Raw genomic sequence first — 21427 nt, 5'->3', positions numbered from 1 at the left:
TATTAGGTTTGTGTATCATTTTTTTCAGACCGAATAAAATTTTTCTTCCTAATTAATCATCTAAATGAATGCCCAGGTTTCTTCACCTTCAGTTCTCAATATGAATCAATTTCAAACAGAAGCATAATGAGATAGAGGGCAAGTAAAGTTTTGCCTTGGAAAAAAAAGTGACGCACAAAGGGTCAAAATACTCAATCAGCACTGTCCTCATTAGGAGCATTTGCATAAATGAAGACTAAATAGTTTTTACACTAAAAAGAGAAGTTTATTATTCCATCCATTAGCCTGCTTTGCTTTGTGAATGCTAATAAAAATTATTAATACCTGACTTATTCATATGCAGAGATAACTATTTGCTAGACTTCTAGATTACTTTGTGATTCATGACGATTGCAAGAGTACTGATATTTGTGGTATAGTTTATGCTCATATTTCTATCTGTGTAAAAATTTGTGCCCTAATCAGACTTATCACTTGCAGGATGTGGTCCAGAGACATGTCTAGTCATCTTCCCCACTTCCATCCAAAGATTAGGACAATATCTATTAGAATTTACATTTCAAATAGTGTCACCCTGATATTGGATTTCAGTTTGTATTTTTATTAATATAATTCTTTCCACCAATCTTGGCGGTAAGTAGAGAAGTTTCTGCTTAACATTTATGAAGATTTTGATGAAGATGAAGTTCAGATTGGTTACAACTTTAGCAAATGATCACATAATTTGTTAGTGGCAATGCTAAGACCTCAACTTAGAATTTTTTGACTCCTATCTAGTGCTTTATAATTATAATATACTGGCTTAAACTTGATGCATTTTGACTTGAGAATTAACTTAAATCCAAATCTACAAGAACCTAGTAAAAACTGTCATTATTGAACACTCATTAAGGCCAATTACTCTTTAAGAGTTATACTTCATCCTATTGATAAACAAATTTTTACTGCTAATCATATTTTAAAATAACCATATATATATATATTTCTTCCTCCAAATATTTACTTAAATATTTTTAGTTAAACCTCACAGTGACACTATGATGAAGGTAAAAATAACACTTCCGATTTAAAAATGAGAAAACTGAGGTTTAGAAAAGTTGTAACTTGCCCAAGTTTACATGGCTAGGAGGTTGTAGAACTATTTCATGAATGGTGCTCTACATTTGAGAATTTACGTTTATAATGATGACAACAATGATAATTGTATGATAATTTAATGAATCCAATGACTATGAGACAATATCAGTGACATTAAAAATGATAATTAAGATGTTGATGAACAGATAAGTAAGCTGATATTAAAAGGGATAATACTTACTGAGATATATTTTGGGTTTAGAGGTCACTTTGTCTACATTTAAATATGAGCATGCCCACCTGTCTCCTTTCTGACCATGAAAAAATTACTGAAGCTTTAATTTCCTTAGTTTAAAAGTGGGTAAAGTAACAATAACTCATGGGGTGTTGCTGTCAGGGCTTGCATAGGTTAACTGATATAATCCTACCACCACCCAATGAGGCAATTTTACAAATGGTTAGAAAAGTAAATCTTGAGAAATTTAGTTAGTAAATTTGTCTGTGCTTTCACAGCAAGTATGTGGACAAATTTGGATTCATACCTGACACAAAGTTCATGTTCTTTCCACTGGGCCACATAGTTTTCCTAACAGTGTATTTAATAAAACACAATATCACGAATGATACATTTGTAGAATCTTTGAATGAAATTTCAATGCTGATCAATTTTAGCCAACTATATATATACAGAAATTTCTGTGCCAGAAAGCAATGTGTAACCAATTCAAGTGATACTGATGGTTTTTAGAAATTGTGCACAAAAGCCTTTTCACAAAATGGCTGATTTTCCCCAATACACACATCTGGCTATCTCACAGCCTTTTTAAATAAAGAAACATAATTTTCAGAAATGTAGGTTTACAAAGCATGGTGGTCATGAACTCTTCTCTGTATTTCAAAACCGGGCAGCCAGACACAGAGCTTCTTTGGGCGATTGGCCCAGTAAATCATGTCACAAATATAGAACTGGCTGAAAGTACTGAGTGCCAAACTAAACTCCTAATGTTCTATTTCAATCCAGCAGATTCTATTGTGGCTGATTTTGGAAGAAGGACAGTTTGGCTTACTGCCATATTTCTCACTCAACCCTGCTTTGAAGGCAAAGAGCCAGACTTTGAGAGAAATCTGTGAGCATTTTTTTTTATTCCTTTCTCCTATGTAATTACATATATTAATTGAACCCCACTGATAGTTGGGAAAACAGTTCAACAAAGAGATCCTGGTGTGTCTTGACTATGTGGAATCAAAATGGAAACTGGTTCACATTTTGAATAATTACATTATGACCAGTTGATTTTAGTAATCTATGGGGAAAAGAGTGAGGAGGCAACTGGCTCCCTAAATTTAACTGGGGAACAATACAACTGAAAAGACAATAGCAGCCAACTGGTCTCAAAATATTTATAACAGGACCAGAAATTCCAAGAGTAATTAGTTACCTATGTAGAGCCCTTAGGTCTAAATCCAAGAATAGAGCCTAAGCTGAAGTAGATAAATTGGTAGTTGGTGGCATTATCAAATAGAAATGTGATGAGAAAATGAAGATACCTCCACTGTCAGCATAGGAATAATAATTCATTTTGAGTCTCTTTATAGAATTGCTGTACTGATGTAGTTGACTTAGGTCATGTCTCCCTCTAATTTACTATTGTCTCTAAATTAAAAAAAATATTTAAATTCAATTTATTTAACATATAGTGTATTATTAGTTTCAGGGATAGAATTTAGTGATTCATCAGTTGCATATAACACCCAGTGCTCATTATATCAAGTTCCGTCCTTAATGCCCATCACCCCATTACCCCACCCCCCCACCCACCTCCCCTCAGCAACTTCAGTTTGTTTCCTATAGTTAAGAGTCTCTTATGGTTTGCCTCCCTCTTTTTATCTATTTTTCCTTCCCTTCTTCTGTGTTCATCTGTTTGTCTAAATTTAATAATCACAGCACACCAAAATAAAAAGTGGAGCCAACCACAAGCAAAAGTTTAATTATTCTCATGTCCTATCACTTTTTTTAATTTCCCTCAATTTATGTCTGAAATGACATAATTGAGAAGTATCTTTCAGCTTTTACAAATGGAATAACGTTATAAACAGTGACATTTTTCTGGTTACCAAAGCTCTATTTTCCTGAAAATTAGGTTATTTCACAGATGATGAGGGAAGGATGAACTGGAAAAATAGAATGTTTCATCAGATAGATGACTGTAGAACTGCATCACCTCATAGATCTTGTATTGTTCATAAAGGCCAAGGATGTCCTCAGAAATTTCCAGCAATACACCTAAATCTAGAAATTAGCAACATCATCTTTAGATCTCTGTCAAGATACAAAAAATTTCAAGATAAAAAAAATGTATCAAAGGTATTTGATTTTAGTTCCATTTGTTATCAAACTAGTAAGTGATACCATTTTAGCCTCCATTGTAAAAATATGCCTATTAAAGAAAATATTAAAACTATGGGTCCTATCATCTGTGGCCACCAGGGATCGCTCTCCCATACCTAGTCTATTGTGTGAATCTGTGTGTATAGTTACTCACTTTGTTGCTCTTAAGATTAACAAGAGTAGGGGTGCCTGGGTGGCTCAGTTGGTTAAGTGACTGCCTTCGGCTCAGGTCATGATCCTGGAGTCCCGGGATCGAGTCCCACATCAGGCTCCCTGCTCAGCAGGGAGTCTGCTTCTCCCTCTGACCCTCTTCCCTCTTGTGCTCTCTATCTCTCATTCTCTCTCTGTCAAATAAATAAAAAAAATCTTAAAAAAAAAAGATTAACAAGGGTAGCTTAATTTAAATTGAAAATCAGAATCTCAAGCACGTCTGCCATAAACAGCTACTTTACCTAGTCTATTTAATCTTATCTCTCTAAACTACTTATTTATCATTTTCTATTTATTCATAAGGTTAGTTTTCAACTTGAGTCAGACTCAAAACTCAGGCAATTTCTTTTTTCCCAAAAAATTCTTTATTATTTTGAATTTTAAAAATTCAAGACTTCCCTATTCAATTAAATCTCATGTATTATGTAAAACTGCTTTACAAATATATTTTGTTAGAATTTTATCCAGGATTGATAACTGAGAAGAAAAAAAGAAGAAAAAGATCAAGGTGTTCCAAAAACCTAAGTAGGGCACAGGACTGATTTAGAGCAGAGGTCAACTGTGAGTTCTTTTTAAACAATGAATATATGGTAACATTGATTTCTTTAAAAAGTAATCAAGGGTACTGAAGTATATTTTACTTCCTTCATGTGAGTCACCCAGAAAGGGAATAAGAATATCCTATTTGGAATAAGGGGTTTTGAATATATTTTCACCTGAAGTAAGCAGGCATTTAGTTGGTATTAGGAAGTAGAAGGAAACAGCAAAAGTTTGAGTTGCCAAAAGAACTTAGAAAACAGGGTAGTTTCCAAAGGACACTTTGGAGAAGACTGAGTTTATGGAAATAATAAATATATTAGGGAAGCATTAAACTTAGCAACAAAGGGATCAAAATTCTTAAAAACCAATCAGGGAATAATAGGCAAATATTCTACTTATGAACAAGAGGTTTTGAGGATTGGGGAAGTTACGATTTATGTTGGAGAGAAATAGTAGTGATAGATGACTAGAAATGCTACCTCACCAGATAAATTGTTCATATTTAAACATCACTATTATATGATGTGTGATTATGATGCTACTTTTGGATCATGATACACCAGCTGAAGCTTGACCAAATAGATCTTTTTTTATGAACCTTCACCTAATATTAATGAGCTACAATTTGATAAATTCCCAGCTCCAGCTTGAGATTGTAAGAAAAAAAAAGTTGCGAAGGTTAAAGATGTGTTTAAAATACAAATAAGGAGAATTTCCTACTAGCAAATAATGTATTTTATAATAATTTCTTCAAGAAATAATAAAAACATTACATAAAAATTTTCAAATTAGCAACCAGATATGCTAATGGCCAGCACACTGAACAAAATTTACAAGTGAGGAAGAAAAGAGGGACAATATAATAATCCTTAATCTTATTCCTCATTTTACTTTATTTCTAAGGACTTAGAAATATTAGAATATAGATTAAAATGTTTTAAAGCTTTCATTTAAAAGAATGAACCCACTTTTAAAATTTAAAGATGAGAGGAGATTCTACATTCTACATTCATTTAAAATTATATGTCTGAAACATCACATGATATTGCATTTATTTTCATCCATGTCATCATTATTCTCTCTTGGAGTCCTTCATTCTCTATATGTTTTGGTTTCTGTTAATTGGCAGTTTACCAACTGTCTGCATTCTACTTTCTCATCAGCTCTATAAACACTCCTATCTGCAGATAGCATCATATAATGTTCACTTACAAATGTCATAAAATAAATGACTAACATTGTGCATTGCATTGAGCATATATGGGGTTTAGTGGTTTTAAAGCCAAAGTTATTTGTGTTCCCCATGCTGTGCAAAGAGATGTTTCAAAATCTGAGAAAAGAGCCTACTTTAAAAAAAAGATAAAATTCTTAAATGACGGTGCTGGTTTTTATGGATTCTTGAAAGGAATGGTATGACATGCTTGTAAATGTTACTGAGGCAAAAACATGAGGCGGTCTGTACCTAAAATATAAAATTGAGAGATATGCTTTTTCTAGCCCATCAAACCCAAGATTCTAAGGAATATATAAATCTCATATGCAATATATAACCTGCTTTTCATCCAAGTAAAGTAAGCCCCTGATCCTTTCTAGTTTAAAATGCCATTTATATCTACCAAACTTATAGTTAGTTGGGAGGAAGGGTACAGAAGAGAAGGATCGGAATAAGGAGAAAGTAGATTGGGTTATATATTCAGATGACCAAAAAAAAAATGCCTCTTGCATGTTTATTTCTTTATAAAATGAGTATGTTTTAATAGCATAAACTTGTAACCATCTTATGTGATGATCAGTGTCAAACACATTGCTTTGAATATTATTGCACTAGCTGTTAAGTCAGGAAAATAAAATAGCTTACCATGCTTTTTTTTTTTTTTAAAGATTTTATTTATTTATTTGAGAGAGCGAGAATGAGAGAGAGAGAGAGCACATGAGAGGGGGTAGGGTCAGAGGGAGAAGCAGACTCCCTGCTGAGCAGGGAGCCCGATGTGGGACTCGATCCCGGGACTCCAGGATCATGACCTGAGCCGAAGGCAGTCGCTTAACCAACTGAGCCACCCAGGCACCCAACTTACCATGCTTTTCTATTCTAAATACATATCAGACAATCTATAATAGAATAACTTACCTAAAAGTGAGCTATCATTTTATATTTTATAGCATCTCAGACTTGCTGTACTTTGAGTATTCTCTTCATACTTTCTGGATTAGTGGCTTTATTTATTTTCCATACTGTAGAGACAGTTAAAAGACCAACTACATTTATCTGTCTCTCTTCTATCTACTCATCACTTATATACTTTACCTGTACCTATTGTTATCTACTTACTATCATCTCTAAGGCACAGAGGGGGAGAAATAGTACAAGAAAATTTTTTATTTCTGTAATTTGTGTATTTTAATATACAAAGAGTAGGTGACTGTTTAGTGGTATCAGGGATTGAATTATTTTTCTCAGAGAATATTATTTGGGACAGGGGCCTATCGTGGTCCAAACTCTTTCGCTGCTAGTTTTATTATACAAATATATTATTTAATATGTGTATGTGTAAATGTATACACACACACGCATACATTTTTTGTGTGCACGATATGTAGTTAGTATACGTTTTCATATTATCTTCAAATTTATAGTATCAACAAGAGAAAAGAAACATCCTGTTTTAAAGGGAAGATAAATATGAACAACAGTCATATATCATATATAGTCATACCTCATTTTATTAAGTCTCATTTTATTAAGCTTCACAGATATTCCATTTTTTACATATTGAAGGTTTGTGACAACCCTGCATTGAACAAGTCTATCAGTGCCATTTTTCCAATAGCATTTGCTCACTTCAATTTCCATGTCACAATTTGGTAATCTTCAAAATATTTCAAACTTTTTTATTATTATATTTGTTATGGTGATCTGTGATTATGACTTGCTGAAAGATTAGATAATGGTTATTAGTTTTACAAAAGAATATTTTTAAATTAAGGTATGTACATCATGGGTTTTTTACATAATACTATTGCACACTTAATAGACTGTAGTATAGTGTAAACACAACTTTTCTATGCACTGGAAAACCAAAAAATTGATTTGACCCATATTACTGTAGCAGTCTGGAACCAAACCCACAGTATCTTCAAGGTATTCCTGTAATATATAATGAATGCAGTACCAGTTTTAGAGAAGCTTATCTTCCTAGAGTAGTTGAGAAAGGAGAGGAAGGAAATATTGATCAATTGTTGAGAATCTACAGAGTTGTCTTATAATGTCCAGTTACTACTATCAATATTATACAAGTGAAAGTGACAAAAACAAGTACATTGATTCCTTTATCATTTCATTTTTAAAAACACTATTTCAAAAATATCCTTTTTAGGAGAATTCTGGGGAAGATGCATGAGTAGGAGAAACTTAAGTTTACCACATCCCATGAATACACCAAGATAATATCCACATCAGTGTAAATAGCCCATAAAATGACCTACCCAAGACTGGCAGAACTGACTTCCCAACAGTTAAATGTAGAGAAGAGGCCACATTGAAAAAGGTAAGAAGGCTGGAAACATGATCAGGAACCAAACTGACTTGGGAGATTGTGAGAGGGAGGGACACTGCAGGCACAGAGAAGGGAGAGGAACAGAGCCTACCCTACACACCCCAGGCATGGGGACTCACACTGGGAAACACTGGCTTTGAAAAACAGAGGGGCTTAACTTTGTAAGTTTTTACAATCAGTGGGGCCTTACATCTAAATTTTAAAAATCAGTAGGCTAGGCTTAGGAAGAACCTAAGGATGAAAGGAAATGGAGTTCCTGCAGTTAAAGAGATAGCAAAACAAATGACCTCTCTGAGATACAGCCTAGAAGCAGCAGTTTGAAAAATGCCTCGCGTATACACTCCTTGGGATGGAGGTTTACTTACTAATCTCAGGACTCTCATAACATGCTGAAGGGGCAGGGGGGATCTTCAACAGATTTCTCCAAGAACAAAAGAGTGGGTGGGTGCCATTGTCCTCCCACATCCCCAGCCTACATACATGACCACCTGTGGGAACTAGTATGAACAGTCTTCAACTAGTTGGCAAACAGTATGCCCTATCCACATGCTCTTCTGTGGACCCCCCTTCTCCAAGCTGTCGTCAGCAGAAATTCTCCAAAGTTGCTACAGCTCCCCTCCCACAAGCAGAATAACACAAACCTTGCTAACACTATGTACCCTAAACCTGCCCTCTCCTGCTGACTTCTCCATACAACCTGCCTTTGGCAGAAGTCCATTCAAAGTGGTTCCACAAGCATGGCAGTGTGTAAGCAGCCCCAATAAGAGCCAGCACCATTCTGAAGTGACTCCAACCCCAGGGAGAAAGGAAGATAACCACATGCAGCATTTGACAATGGCCCACCGTAGGCTGGGCCTACATCTATATGACTGCAGGCCCTGTCCTCCAGTGAAAGTTTCTCAGGAGATAACACAGGGAAACACCTTGCAGTTCTGTATGACCACAGCTATAGTAATCACGTGGTCTGTCCCACCTCAAGCCCAAGATGGCTCTAGATTAGCCCATTAACAGTAGAGGGACGAAACCCTGCCCACAAAAGGGAGAGAGTTATTACACACGACTGGACTTAAGGCAAACACAGCTCAGCCACAACAGTAGGGGGCACACAACACCCCTCAGAGATACCCCGAAATGCCAGGTTCTGGTGAATAGGGGACATTGCACTGCAGGGCACAACAGGAACTCTTCTTCAGAAGACCACTACTTTCAAGAGCAGAAGATGTAGCTGACTTTCTTAACACATGGAAACAGACACAAAATGAGGAGACATAGGACTATGTCCCAAATGAGAGAAAAAGACAAAATCACAGCAAGAGAGATAAACAAAATGGAAATAAGTAATATGCCTGATAGAGAATTTAAAGTAATGGTCATAAAGGTACTTACTGGACTTGAACAAAAGAGTGGAGGATCTCAGCAAGACTCTCAACAAAAAGACAGAAAACATAAAGAGGAAACAAGCATAAGAATTCAATAACTGAAATTAAAAATACACTGCAGTGAATAAATAGTAGACTAGAGGAAGCAGAAAGATGGATCAGGACCTGGAGGATAGAGTAATAGAAAGAAATCAAGCTGAACAGGAAAAAGAATAATATGAGGACCAATTAAGGGAAGTCATGAACACAATCAAGCATAATAACATTAATATTACAGGGATCCCAGAAGAAGAGAGAGAAAAGGGGGAAGAAAATTTATTTGAAGAAATAATAGATGAAAACTTCCCAAATCTGGAAAATGGAACAGAAATGCAGACCCAAGAAGCACAGAGAGCCCCCAACAAAATCAACCCAAGCAAGTTCACATCAAGACATATAGTAATTAAAATGTCATGATATGATGAAGAGAAAAATGTAAAACTAGCAAGAAAAAGGAAGATAGTTCTATAAAAGGGCAACCCCATAAGACTATCAGCTGATTTTTCGGCAGAAATTTTGCAGACCAGAGTGGTAAGATATATTCAAAGTGCTGAAAGAAAAAAATCTGCAGCCAAGAATACTCCATCCAGCAAGGCTATCATTCAATATAGAAAGAGAGATAAAGAGTTTCCCAAACAAAAGTTAATGGAATTCATGACCATTAAACCAGCCCTACAAGAAACAAAAGGGGACTCTGAATGGAAAGGAAAGACCATAAGCAGGAGTAAGAAAAGTAAGAAGCACAAAAACAGTAACATTAAGTATATCTACAAAAGTCAGTCAAAGGATTCACAAAATTAAACAATGTAAAGTATGACCCCATATACCTAAAGTGTTGGGAAGAAAGGAGTGAAAATTCAGTGCATTTAGAATGGGTTCAAACTTAAGCAACTATCAAATTAATATATAGTTATGTGTATAATATGTTAAATATAAAGCTAATGGTAACCACAAATCAAAACCCAGTAATAGGTATACTTGGATTTCTTTCTCTTTGTCTTTTGCATATCACTAAAGAAAGCTAGTAAACTGTGAGGAGAACAAAAAAAATAAAAGAACAGGGAAGAACTACAAAAAGAACCATAAAACAAGTAACAGAATATCAATAAGAATATACCTATCCATATTTACTTTGAATGTAAATGGACTAAGGCTCCAATCGAAAGACAAAGGGTGATGGAATGGAAAAAAAAATAAGACCCATCCCTGTCACCTACAAGAGATTCATTTCAGGCCTAACAACACACGCAGATTGAAACTGAAGGCATAGAGAAGGATTTATCATACAAATGGAAGTGCAAAGAAAGCTGTGATAACAATACTTGTATCAGACAAAACAGACTTAAAGACTGTAACAAGAGGGCACTACAAAATCATGAGTGGAACAATCCAGCAAGAAGATATAATAATTATAAATATTTATGTACCAAACATGGGAGCACCCAAATACACAAAGCAACTATTAACAAACATAAAGGAAGCAATCAATAGTAATACATTAGTAGGGGACTTCAACACCCCACTTACATCAATGCATAGGTCATTCAAACTGGAAAATAAACTAGGAAACAAGGGCTTTGGATGACCCATTGGGCCAGACGGATATAACAGATATATTCAGAACATTCCATCCTAAAACAGAATACACATTCTTTTCAAGAGCACAGGGAACATTCTCCAGAAAAGATCACAGGTTAGACCACAAAACGAGTCTCAACAACTTAAAAAAGATGGAAGTCATACCATGCATCTTTTCTCACCCTAATACTATGAAACCAGAAATCAACCATAAGAGTAATTCTAAAAAGAACACAAATACATGGAGGTTAAATAACATGGCTACTAAACAATGAATGGGCCATGTAGGAAACCAAAAAGGAAATGAAAACACAATGGCCTAAAATCTTTGGAGTGCAGAAAAAGCAGTTCTAAGAGGGAAGTTTATAGCAATATAGGCCTACCTCATGAAGCAACAAACAAACAAAACCAAAAACACCCTCCAACAACCTAACCTTATACCTAAAGTAGCTAAAGAAAGAACAAAACCCCAAACCAGTGAAGGAAGGCTATAATAAAGATTAGAGCAGAAATACACAAAATGAAACTGAAAAAAAAATAACAGATTAATAAAACCAGGAGCTACTTCTTTGAAAAGATCAACAAAATTAATAAACCTCTAGCCAGACTCACAAAAGAGGGGGGGGGGGACTCAAAATTGGAGAAGAAATAACACCACAGAAATACTAAGAATTGTAAGAGAATATTGTGCAAAATTACATGCCAAAAAATGGACAACCTAGAAGAAATGGATAAATTCCTAGAAACAAATAACCTACCAAAACTGAAGTAGGAAGAAATAGACAATTTGAATAGACCATTAATTAAATTGAATCAGTAATCAAAAAACTCCAAACAAAAATCCATGACCAGATGGCTTCACAGGTGAATTCTACCAAGCATTTAAAGACTTAATACCCATTCTTCTCTAACTATTCCAAAAAAAAAAAAAAAAAAAGAAGAGGAAGGAAAACTTCCCTATTCATTCTGAGGCCAGCATTACCCTGATACCAAAACCAGATAAAGATACCACAAAACGAAAACTACATGCCACATCTCTGATAAACATAGATGCACAAATCCTCAACAAAATATTAACAAGTTGAATCCAACAATTAAAAAAATATATCATTCACTACAAATAAGTGGGATTTATTCCTGGGATGCAAGAGTGGTTCAATATTTTCAAATCAATTATCATAACACATCAAATCAATAAGAGAAAGGATAAAAACCCTATAATCATTTCAATAGATGCAGAAAGAATATTTGATTAAGTACTACATCCATTCATGATAAAAACCCTCAGAAAAGTAGGTTTAGAGGGAATACATCTCAACATAATAAAAGCCATATATGAAAAACCCATTGCTAATATCATACTCAATGGATTAAAAGTGAGAGCTTTTCCTCTAAGGTCAGGAACAAGACAAGGATGTCCACCCTCCCCACTTCTATTCAACATAGTACCAGAAGTCCTAGTCACAGCAATTAGGTAAGAAAAAGGTATAAAATGCATCCAAATTAGTAAGGAAGAAGTAAAACTGTCACTTTACAGATGGTATGATGTGATATATAGAAAACTCTAAAGACTCCACCAAACAACTACTAGAACAGATAAGTGAGTTCACTAGAGATCACAGGATGCAAAATCAATGTACAGTGCATTTCTATACACTAATAATGAAGCAGCAGAAAGAGAAATTAAGAAAACAATCCCATTTACAATTGCACCAAAAATCATAAAATATGTAGGAATAAACTTAATGAAGGTGAAAGACCTCTACTCTGAAAAGTATAAGACATCAATAAAAGAAATTGAAGGCAACACAAACAAATGGAAAAACATTCCATGCTCTTAGATTAGAAGAAATACTGGTAAATACTATTCAGAAATACTACTGAATGCAATCGACAGATTTAATGCAATACCTATCAAAAATACCAACAGTATTTTTCAGAGAACTAGAACAAATCATCCTAAAACTTGTATGGAACCAGGAAAGACCCTGAACAGCCAAAGCAATCTTGAACAAGGAAAACAAAATTGGAGGTATCAACATTCTAGACTTCAAGTTATATTTCAAAGATGTAGTAATAAGAACAGTATGGCACTGGAACAAAAACAAACACAGTGGAACAGAATAGAAAGCCCAGAAATAAACCCACAATCATATGGTCATTTAATCTTCAACAGAGGAGGAAAGAATATACAATGGGAAATACAGTTTCTTCAACAAATTTTGTTGGCAAAAACTGGACAGCTATGTGCAAAAGAATGAAACTGGACCACTTTCTTACAGCATACATAAATATAAACTCAAAATGGATTAAAGACCTAAATATGAGACCTGAAAGCAGTAAAATCCTAGAACACAGGCAGTAATTTCTCTTGACATTAGCTATAGCAATATCTTTCTAGATACGTCCCCTGAGGTAAGGGAAACAAAACCAAAAATAAACTTTTGGGACTAAATCAAAATAAAGATTCTGCACAGGAAACAATTCAGAAAACTAAAAGACAACCTATGGGAGAAGATATTTACCAATGGCATATCTGATAAAAGCTTAGTATCCAAAATGTATAAAGAATGTACACAACTCAACACCCCAAAAAAACAAATAATCCAATTAAAACATGGGCAGAAGACATAGACATTTCTTCAAAGACGTACAGATGGACAGCAGGCACATGAAAAGATGCTCAATATCACTCATCATCAGGGAAATGAAAATCAAAACCAAAATGAGTTATCACCTCACACTTTTCAGAAAAGCTAAAATCAAAAACTCACAAGTGTTAGTGAAGATATGGAGAAAAAGGAACCTTCGTGCACTGTTGGTGGGAATGCAAACTGGTGTAGCCACTGTGGAAGCCGATATGGAGGTTCCTCAAAAAAATATAGAACTACCATATGATCCAGTGAACACACTACTGGGTATTTACCCAAAGAATACAAAAACACTAATTCAAAGGGATATATACACCCCTGGGTTTATTGCAGCATTATTTACAATAACCAAATTATGGAAGCAGCCCATGTCCATCAATAGATGAATAAAGAAGTGGTATGTATATATAATGGAATACTATTCAGCTATAAAAAAGAATGATATCTTTCCATTTGCAACAATATGGAAGGATTTGAAGTATAATGCTAAGCAAAATAAGCCAGTCAGAGAAAGACAAATACCATATAATTCCACTCATAGGTGAAATTTAAGAAACAAAGGAAAAAAAGAAAAAGAGAAATAAACCAAAATACTCCTAACTATAGAAAACAAAAATGGTTACCAGAGGGGGGGGGGGCAGATGGATGAAATAGGTGAAGGGGATTAAGAGTACACTTATCTTGATGAGCGCTTGATGGAACTGTTGAATTATTATATTGTACACCTGAAACAACAACAAAAAAGAAACATCCTGTTTTAAAGGGAAGATAAATGTGAACAACAGTCATATATAGTCATACCTCATTTTATTAAGTTTCATTTTATTAAGCTTCCTTTCACTCAGTGATAGTTGGGCTCTTCACAGCAAGATTGAAAAAGAGTGCACAAGTATGAGTACCTTCTCGTTGATTGGGTTTTATACAGTTAAATATTTAGTTTTATGATTTGCATCTAGTTTTAAGCATGATCATAACATGTTTACCTTTAAAGTGCCTACTTGTTTAAAGTTATTATATGAAACCAGAGAGATCTTTGCTCGGGCAGATTGTTTTTCAAGGTAAATCAACTATAACCCACTGGTGCGATTTGTTAGAAAATCATTTAGTGACTTGAACAATACTAACACAAAAACAAAACATTAAAAACTCAACTGGCAGAAAATTTTGCCTTTGGCAAATTTGGCAGCCATTGTCTGTTCAGGATATCAAAGGATTGCCAATCAAAACACAATTTATAAAGAGAGAGAGAAGAAAAAATGATGACTAAATATTGAAGAAAATAAAACCAATAAGTGAGGTATACTATTCTTTGTCCTCTCTTGCTTCTAGTCCAGTTTTTAGTCCTGTGAAACCAGTCCATTTGAAAGTCATTCACTTTCAACGAACTGAATTCACTATGCTCTTCATGAGAAAAGTGGACGTAGATCCAAATATATTTTGTGCTGAATTTTCTCTACATGGAGTCAATGACATTTTTTTCCCTACAATTAAGTTAACATGTTCTCTGATGCCAAATACACTTTTATATTCACTTTTGTAAATAGCTTAAAAAACATTTGGCTACTACATACTTCTATAATGTCATAATAATTAGATTTAATGTATTATCAGAGTGAGAGTATTTGAAGTTAATGGCATTTTAATGTTCTTTATATTCTCAGTGTGAATCTCAATTACAGCAATTTTTACCCCCTGGGACCACTAAGAACCCCTAATTTCAATTTCTGAATGTCCCTCTGAACTCTGGCAATAGGATGCAGAGCTTTTAGATATTGTACCCCTGAAAAATACCTACCTTTATGCTCACATGGAGAGAACATTGTGCCATCAATTTTGAATATATGGTCTTATATTGTTTTGAAAAATGACCAAATTGCCCCAGAGCATCAGGCTATGGTTGCTTTCCCTTTTCTTTTGTTCTTTATGTTTATTATTGAAAGGTAAGTAGAAATAGTAATAACAGTAACAGAATTAAGCAGAGATTGATCCTATGGCTGATTTATGCTTTCAGTTTAACTTACAAGTATCTCCTACGCGTATATATTTCAAAAACACTATGAAAATAGAGACAATATTAAGATGGTTGATGGTCATTCCTGTTTTCAAAGACCTCATACTCTAATGGGAAAGGAAAATTAAAAACATGTATGATGGATTATATTATTATTCCCAATAATACATTCCTTCCCTGTTAGCAGATCAAGCATCCCCTCCCATTGTCACGTGCAGGCAGAGAATACTTCCCCACCTCAGTTTCAGGTCTGATCATGTGACATTCATGAATCAATGTGAGCAGAAGTGACAATGCACCAGTTTTGAGCTGAGACTTTTAAAGGAACCCATGTTTCTTACTTCTTGCTCTTTTCACATGGTGTCAAGAACAACACCTTCCAAAAAACAGCTCCAGTGTCTGTATCAGAAGGAAAAGAAAATATGGAGCAAGTTCAACTCATCTTCAACTACTGACAAGTAATGTAATTTGGAACTAAACTTTTTTTGTGTGATACACTGAAATTTTGATTTGTTAATGAAACAAAGCTGATTAATACAATATTGTTATAATAAAAACACTCAGTGTTCAATTCTATTTGCACTGGTATATCCTGAAAGATACAGAATGCCTGTGCCTTTTTTTTTTTTATTAGTATTTTGAAGGAACTTAAAGGGGCATTAATAGATGTCTGGAGATAAAATAACTGATTGCTTAGTCACAAAATATCACTGAGAAAAATGAAATAATCCATACAGTTTTATCTGATAGGACTGTCAATAATTTTTTTATACTTGATCATGATGTGATCTCAGCTGTACAGAATGATGGAGAGTTTAATTACATATTTATCTCATCAATATATATACGTTATTATTTATTCCAGAACCGGATTCTGAACAGATTTGATATCGACCTTCCTTTTTTTGTCAATTTACAAAATTGGAGTATCATAATTTCTTCATTATAAATTACATATATTTGAATATCAGTGGACAGTAATAATATCAATAGAATAGCACACTAAATATTATCTGTCATGTTTCCTGAAAACAACTGTAGTCCTATAATTGGAATTTCCTAATTGTGATTTAAGAAGAAATGCAGTTGCCTATGCTTTTGGTGTCATAGTCAAGAAATCATTGCCAAAGCTAATCTCATGAAAACTTTTCCCTATGTTTTCTTCTAGGATATTTACATTTTCACATCTTACATTTAAGTATTTAATCCATTTTGAGCTGATTTTTGCACATGGTGTAAAAAAAGGCTCAACCTCATTCTTTAATATGTGAAAACTAGTGTTCACAACACCAGTGAAGAAACTATCCTTCCCCCAGGGTATATTTTTGAGACCAGTGTCAAATATCAGTTAACTATGTGTGTGAAGCTTTATTTCTGAACTCTATCTACTCCATTGGTCTATATGCCTATCTTCCATGCCCAATAACATACTGTTTAAATTACTTTAGGTTTGTAATATATTTTGAAATTAGGAAATGTGGTGCTTTAGCTTTTTCTATCTTATTTGGGGTGTCCTCGGTGATTCCATATAAATTTTCATTATTTTTTTTCTATTTCTGTAAAGAATGCCATTTGGGATTTTGATAGCAATTGCATTGAATTTGTAGATTGCAAAAACAAAAATAAATAAGTGAAACAACATCAAAATAAAAATCTTACACACAGAAAAGGAAATAATTAACAGAGTAAAAAGGCAACCTACAGAATGGGAGAACATATTTGTAATCCTTGTATCTGATGAAGGATTGATATCTAAAATGTATAAGGAACTCCTACAATTCAGTATTAAAATAACCTGATTAAAAATGGACAGAGGACCTGAAAACACATTTCAAATGACTAAGATACATGAGAAACTGAGCATCACTAATCCTCAGAAAAATGCAAATCAAAACCACAATGTTATATCACATCATACCTGTCAAGATGGACATTATCAAAATAAATATAACAAGTGTTGGTAAGATGTGGAGAAACTGGAACTTCTATGCACTATTAGTGAGAATATATAATGGTGTAGCCACTATGGAAAACAGTATGGAGGTTCCTCAAAAAATTAAAAATAGGGTAACTGGGTGGCTCAGACAGTTAAGCGTCTGCCTTCAGCTCAGGTCATGATCCCAGGGTCCTGGGATTGAGCCCCCCATCAGACTCCCTGCTCAGTGGGGAGTCTGCTTCTCCCTCTCCCTCTGCTCCTCCCAACATCTCCTGTGCTCTCTCCCTCTTTCTCTCTAATAAATAAAATCTTTAAAAATTAAAAATAGAACTATGATATGATATAGCAATCCCACTTCTGGGTATTTATCAAAAAGAATTAAAATCACTATCTTCAATCCCATGTACACTGCAGCATTATTCTCAATAACCACGTGGTAGAAACAACCTGCATCATTGGAAGGTTGTTCATTAAATGTCCATCAGTGGAAGGATGGATGAAGAAAATGTAGTATGTACACAAGAGAGAATATTATGTAGCTTTAAAAAAGAAATTCTGCAATATACAATGACATGGATGAATATGGAGGACATTATGATATGTGAAGTAAGAATGCAAATACTATATTATTCCACTTATATGGGGTATCTAAAGTAGTCTTACTTGTAGAAGCAGAGAGTAGAATGGTGGTTACCAGGAGCTAGAGTAGGGGGATAAGGAGTTACTATTCAATAAATATGAAGTACCAGTTATGCAACACCAATAAATTCTAGAGATCTGCTGTACAACATTGTGCCTATAGTTAATATTATATTGTACACTTAAAATTTTGTTAAGATAAATATGCTAATTATTATTACTACAATAAATAAAATTTAAAAATAAGAAATGCAGTAAGTTTCCTATTATTTAAAGTTTCACTCCTTTCTATCTTAATTGAGTGTGGCTTCACTATGGAGTTTCTCTTGACTCTCAAAGTTGAGTTCCTGGAGCAATATGTTTTGGACAGTTTAAAGAGCAATTTGTTAGTGTTTTGGGGTTTTTTTGTTTGTTTGTTTTTGTTTTTTTGCTTCCCAAAGTATGATATTGGCTGACTCAGCATTTTAATATCCAGTGAAAAGTCTTTTTAAGGCACTCATTGCCTTCAGCTTGGCTATGTCACTTTTATTTTTGCTATAACTTTATGTCCTTCCAGGTCTCATTATCACTATAAATTAGTAGTACTGAATGTTGCTAGCATTTTAAAGTCAGACATATTCTTGTAGTACATTTTCATATTCTATATTGGAGACATTGCTAGTTATTTGCATTTTTAAATTTTCAAAACAAGTTACAATCATTTAAACGCATTTAAATGAATATATCTATTATCTGGTTCCTGGTCCATGCAAATATATAACACTTAAATGTCTGTAATCATATTTATTCATTTATTTTATCTGTCCTATATTTTCAAACAATTACATACCTTTTACTTCATAAATTTTCTATTCTGACAAGGTTTTAATTGCTGCAAATTAATGCTTCCCTAAGTAGAACATTGTTTCCTGACTCTAAACACAATATGAATTAGAATAGTATCTGTTTTGCTTAATACTATACAACTAGAATCTAGATAGTGCACATAGTCATCAAAAGAACACTAATGGAAGAAAAAAACAAAAGAAGGATGGAAGGAATGTGAGGAAGAGCCAAGGTAGACATTGAGTTGTTAGCCAATAAACTCAATACATCTACTTCCAATTATTTACTCAAATATATCTAAAAACAGAGAGACAATTTATAGACCTCAATATTAGTTTCTAGTGCTAGATTTCTTCCTCACCTGCTTAACATAAAGAACTTCTCTTTTTTTACACTAGAGATCCTAATGCAGAAGAAGCAAGATGTATAGATCAGCAGTCAAACACAAAATACAGTAAGTCTTCCATTTCTTCCTCTTCTCCCCTGACCCCATCTAATTGATCCCCTGCTTCCCACCTCTTTGCCCTATGTCCTTGCCTCCTCTACATAAAGAACTTACTTACTATGAAGGAGATTCCAAAGATAGCAGATCCCCTCAAGTAAGGAAGCAGTGGATATTTCATGAGGAATACTTCTTGGCAGTGGTGCAGGGGATAGAAGGAGGGATGGCTTAGAAGTCAGGGAGTATATTATAAATGACACTGTTTATACCTGCCAGCACATGGTAATAATTTAAAGCATATGGATTTTAGATTCTCTACTGCTCCCACGTTCTTTTGCTACACATGTTAAGATATTCAATTTTATCTGAGGGACATGTTTTCCTTTAGTTAAGAAAAATAAATATGTAGGTTACATATTTTATTCTAGTCTTTAATCATAAAGAGATGCCTGCTTATGCCCATCACTTAGTTGCTTATGTAGGGGAGATATTAAAGGACAAGTCATATGCAGGCACTAACAACACAATGACCCCACTTACCTTGTTCAGTGGGTCTAGTGTGGATCTCATGCTTTCTATGCTAGCTTTGGACATTTTCAGGAGTTTGTATAGCAAATCTTTGTATATTCCCCTCTCCCTCTTTACCTCTAGTCTGTTATATCCTCTTCTCATACCCACCTAACCACAAGAGTCTTTAGTCACAAATTAAACTGGATGATCATAGAAACTTGGGATTTATTTACTAATAAATATGTACAAACTTACATATAAAATCATGTTTTAATGTGTAAACTAATATTGCTCAGTTCATACTTGTATCTGTGATTTCTTAACATTTAAAATACCCAAAATTGCTCCAAAGCAAGATATAAAATGAAGATAGTGTTCATACATACCAGGAAGACGAACATATGCTAAGATCGTTATATCCTATGACACATTGACATCTTGTCATATGCCTCAAAGAGAGAGATGAGCTAGTTCTTTACCTCACTTTGTAATAAACTTCAACATTTCCTATTTATCTTTTAGATGGAAAGTACATAATGCTGCACATCACAGTGTCTATTATCTAGTGAGCTATGTAAGTAATTGGAATATCTGTCATTACGTAAAAGGATATAATGTTTAAAAGGTTAGATATATAAAGGCATATATATCATCAAAATCAGAAAAAAAAAACAAGGAAAAAATCTGACATACAGGAGCTTTAGAAACACATTTAACTATATTTAAAAATAAAAAGAAACAGCAACAAATCCAAATAAACAAGTAGAATTGATTAAAACCATAAGAATATAGCTATTTTCCATGATCAGTAATTTAGCATCAACTAAAAAAGTAGTTGTGCTTAATTCATAGTTGATCTAAATCCAGCAGGTCACATATATTTATATTTTTAAATATCATGTAGTATAAAGTCACATACTGTGACATGAAGCTAGTAAAGAGGAGGAGGATCCCACACAAACAATGCTGGTATCAGTAGAATCAAAAAATGGCTTGGGTTATATACTTGGCTGACTAGAGTCCCCCAAAATTCATGGCCACCCAAAAATAAAAATGTGACCTTATTTGGAAATAGGGTCTTTGCAGAGGTAACTGGTTAAAATGAGGTAGCAAACTGAATTCAGTAGCACATTAAAATCAAATGGGACTTATCCCAGGGATGAAAAGATGGATTAACATACGTAAATCAATGTAATAAAACATGTTAACAAAATGAAATTTTAAAACCACATGATCATAAATGAACTGAAAGTATCTGACATAGTCTAATATCCATTCATAATTAAAACTCTCAACAAAATAAGATAGAAGTAACTTGCCTCAAAACAATAAAGGCCATGTATGAAAGACTCATAGGTAACATCATGATCAATGGGGAAAAAAGAAACTGAAAGCTTTACCTTTAAGATGTGGTACAAAGCAAGGAATCCCACTCTAACAACTTCTTGTCAACATAGTACTAGAAGTCCTAGCCAGAGTAATTGGACAAGAAAAAGAAATGAGACATTCTAATCAGAAAGGAAGAAGTAGGGTGCCTGGGTGGCTCAGTTGGTTAAGCGACTGCCTTCGGCTCAGGTCATGATCCTGGAGTCCCGGGATCGAGTCCCGCATCGGGCTCCCTGCTCGGCGGGGAGTCTGCCTCTCCCT

The 21427-nt window shown here is 34.2% G+C and overlaps 1 long non-coding RNA gene across 1 annotated transcript in view; it reads left to right on the top strand.

Annotated features, from left to right (window-relative positions):
* The first annotated feature begins 2123 nt into the window (after positions 1-2123).
* LOC141373056 (uncharacterized) overlaps positions 2124-21427 on the top strand; it is a 49184-nt gene continuing 29880 nt past the window's right edge. Inside the window, exon 1 of the long non-coding RNA XR_012378685.1 lies at positions 2124-2204. This is a non-coding gene — a long non-coding RNA (uncharacterized lncRNA). The remainder of the gene's footprint in view (positions 2205-21427) is intronic.

Source organism: Callorhinus ursinus, unplaced genomic scaffold (assembly GCF_003265705.2).
Source record: "Callorhinus ursinus isolate GAN/ISIS: 27379988/994484 unplaced genomic scaffold, GSC_fseal_2.0 scaffold7, whole genome shotgun sequence".
NCBI lineage: Eukaryota > Metazoa > Chordata > Mammalia > Carnivora > Otariidae > Callorhinus > Callorhinus ursinus.
The sequence above is the reverse complement of the archived record's forward strand: the minus strand, read 5'-3'. Positions and strand labels throughout refer to the sequence as shown.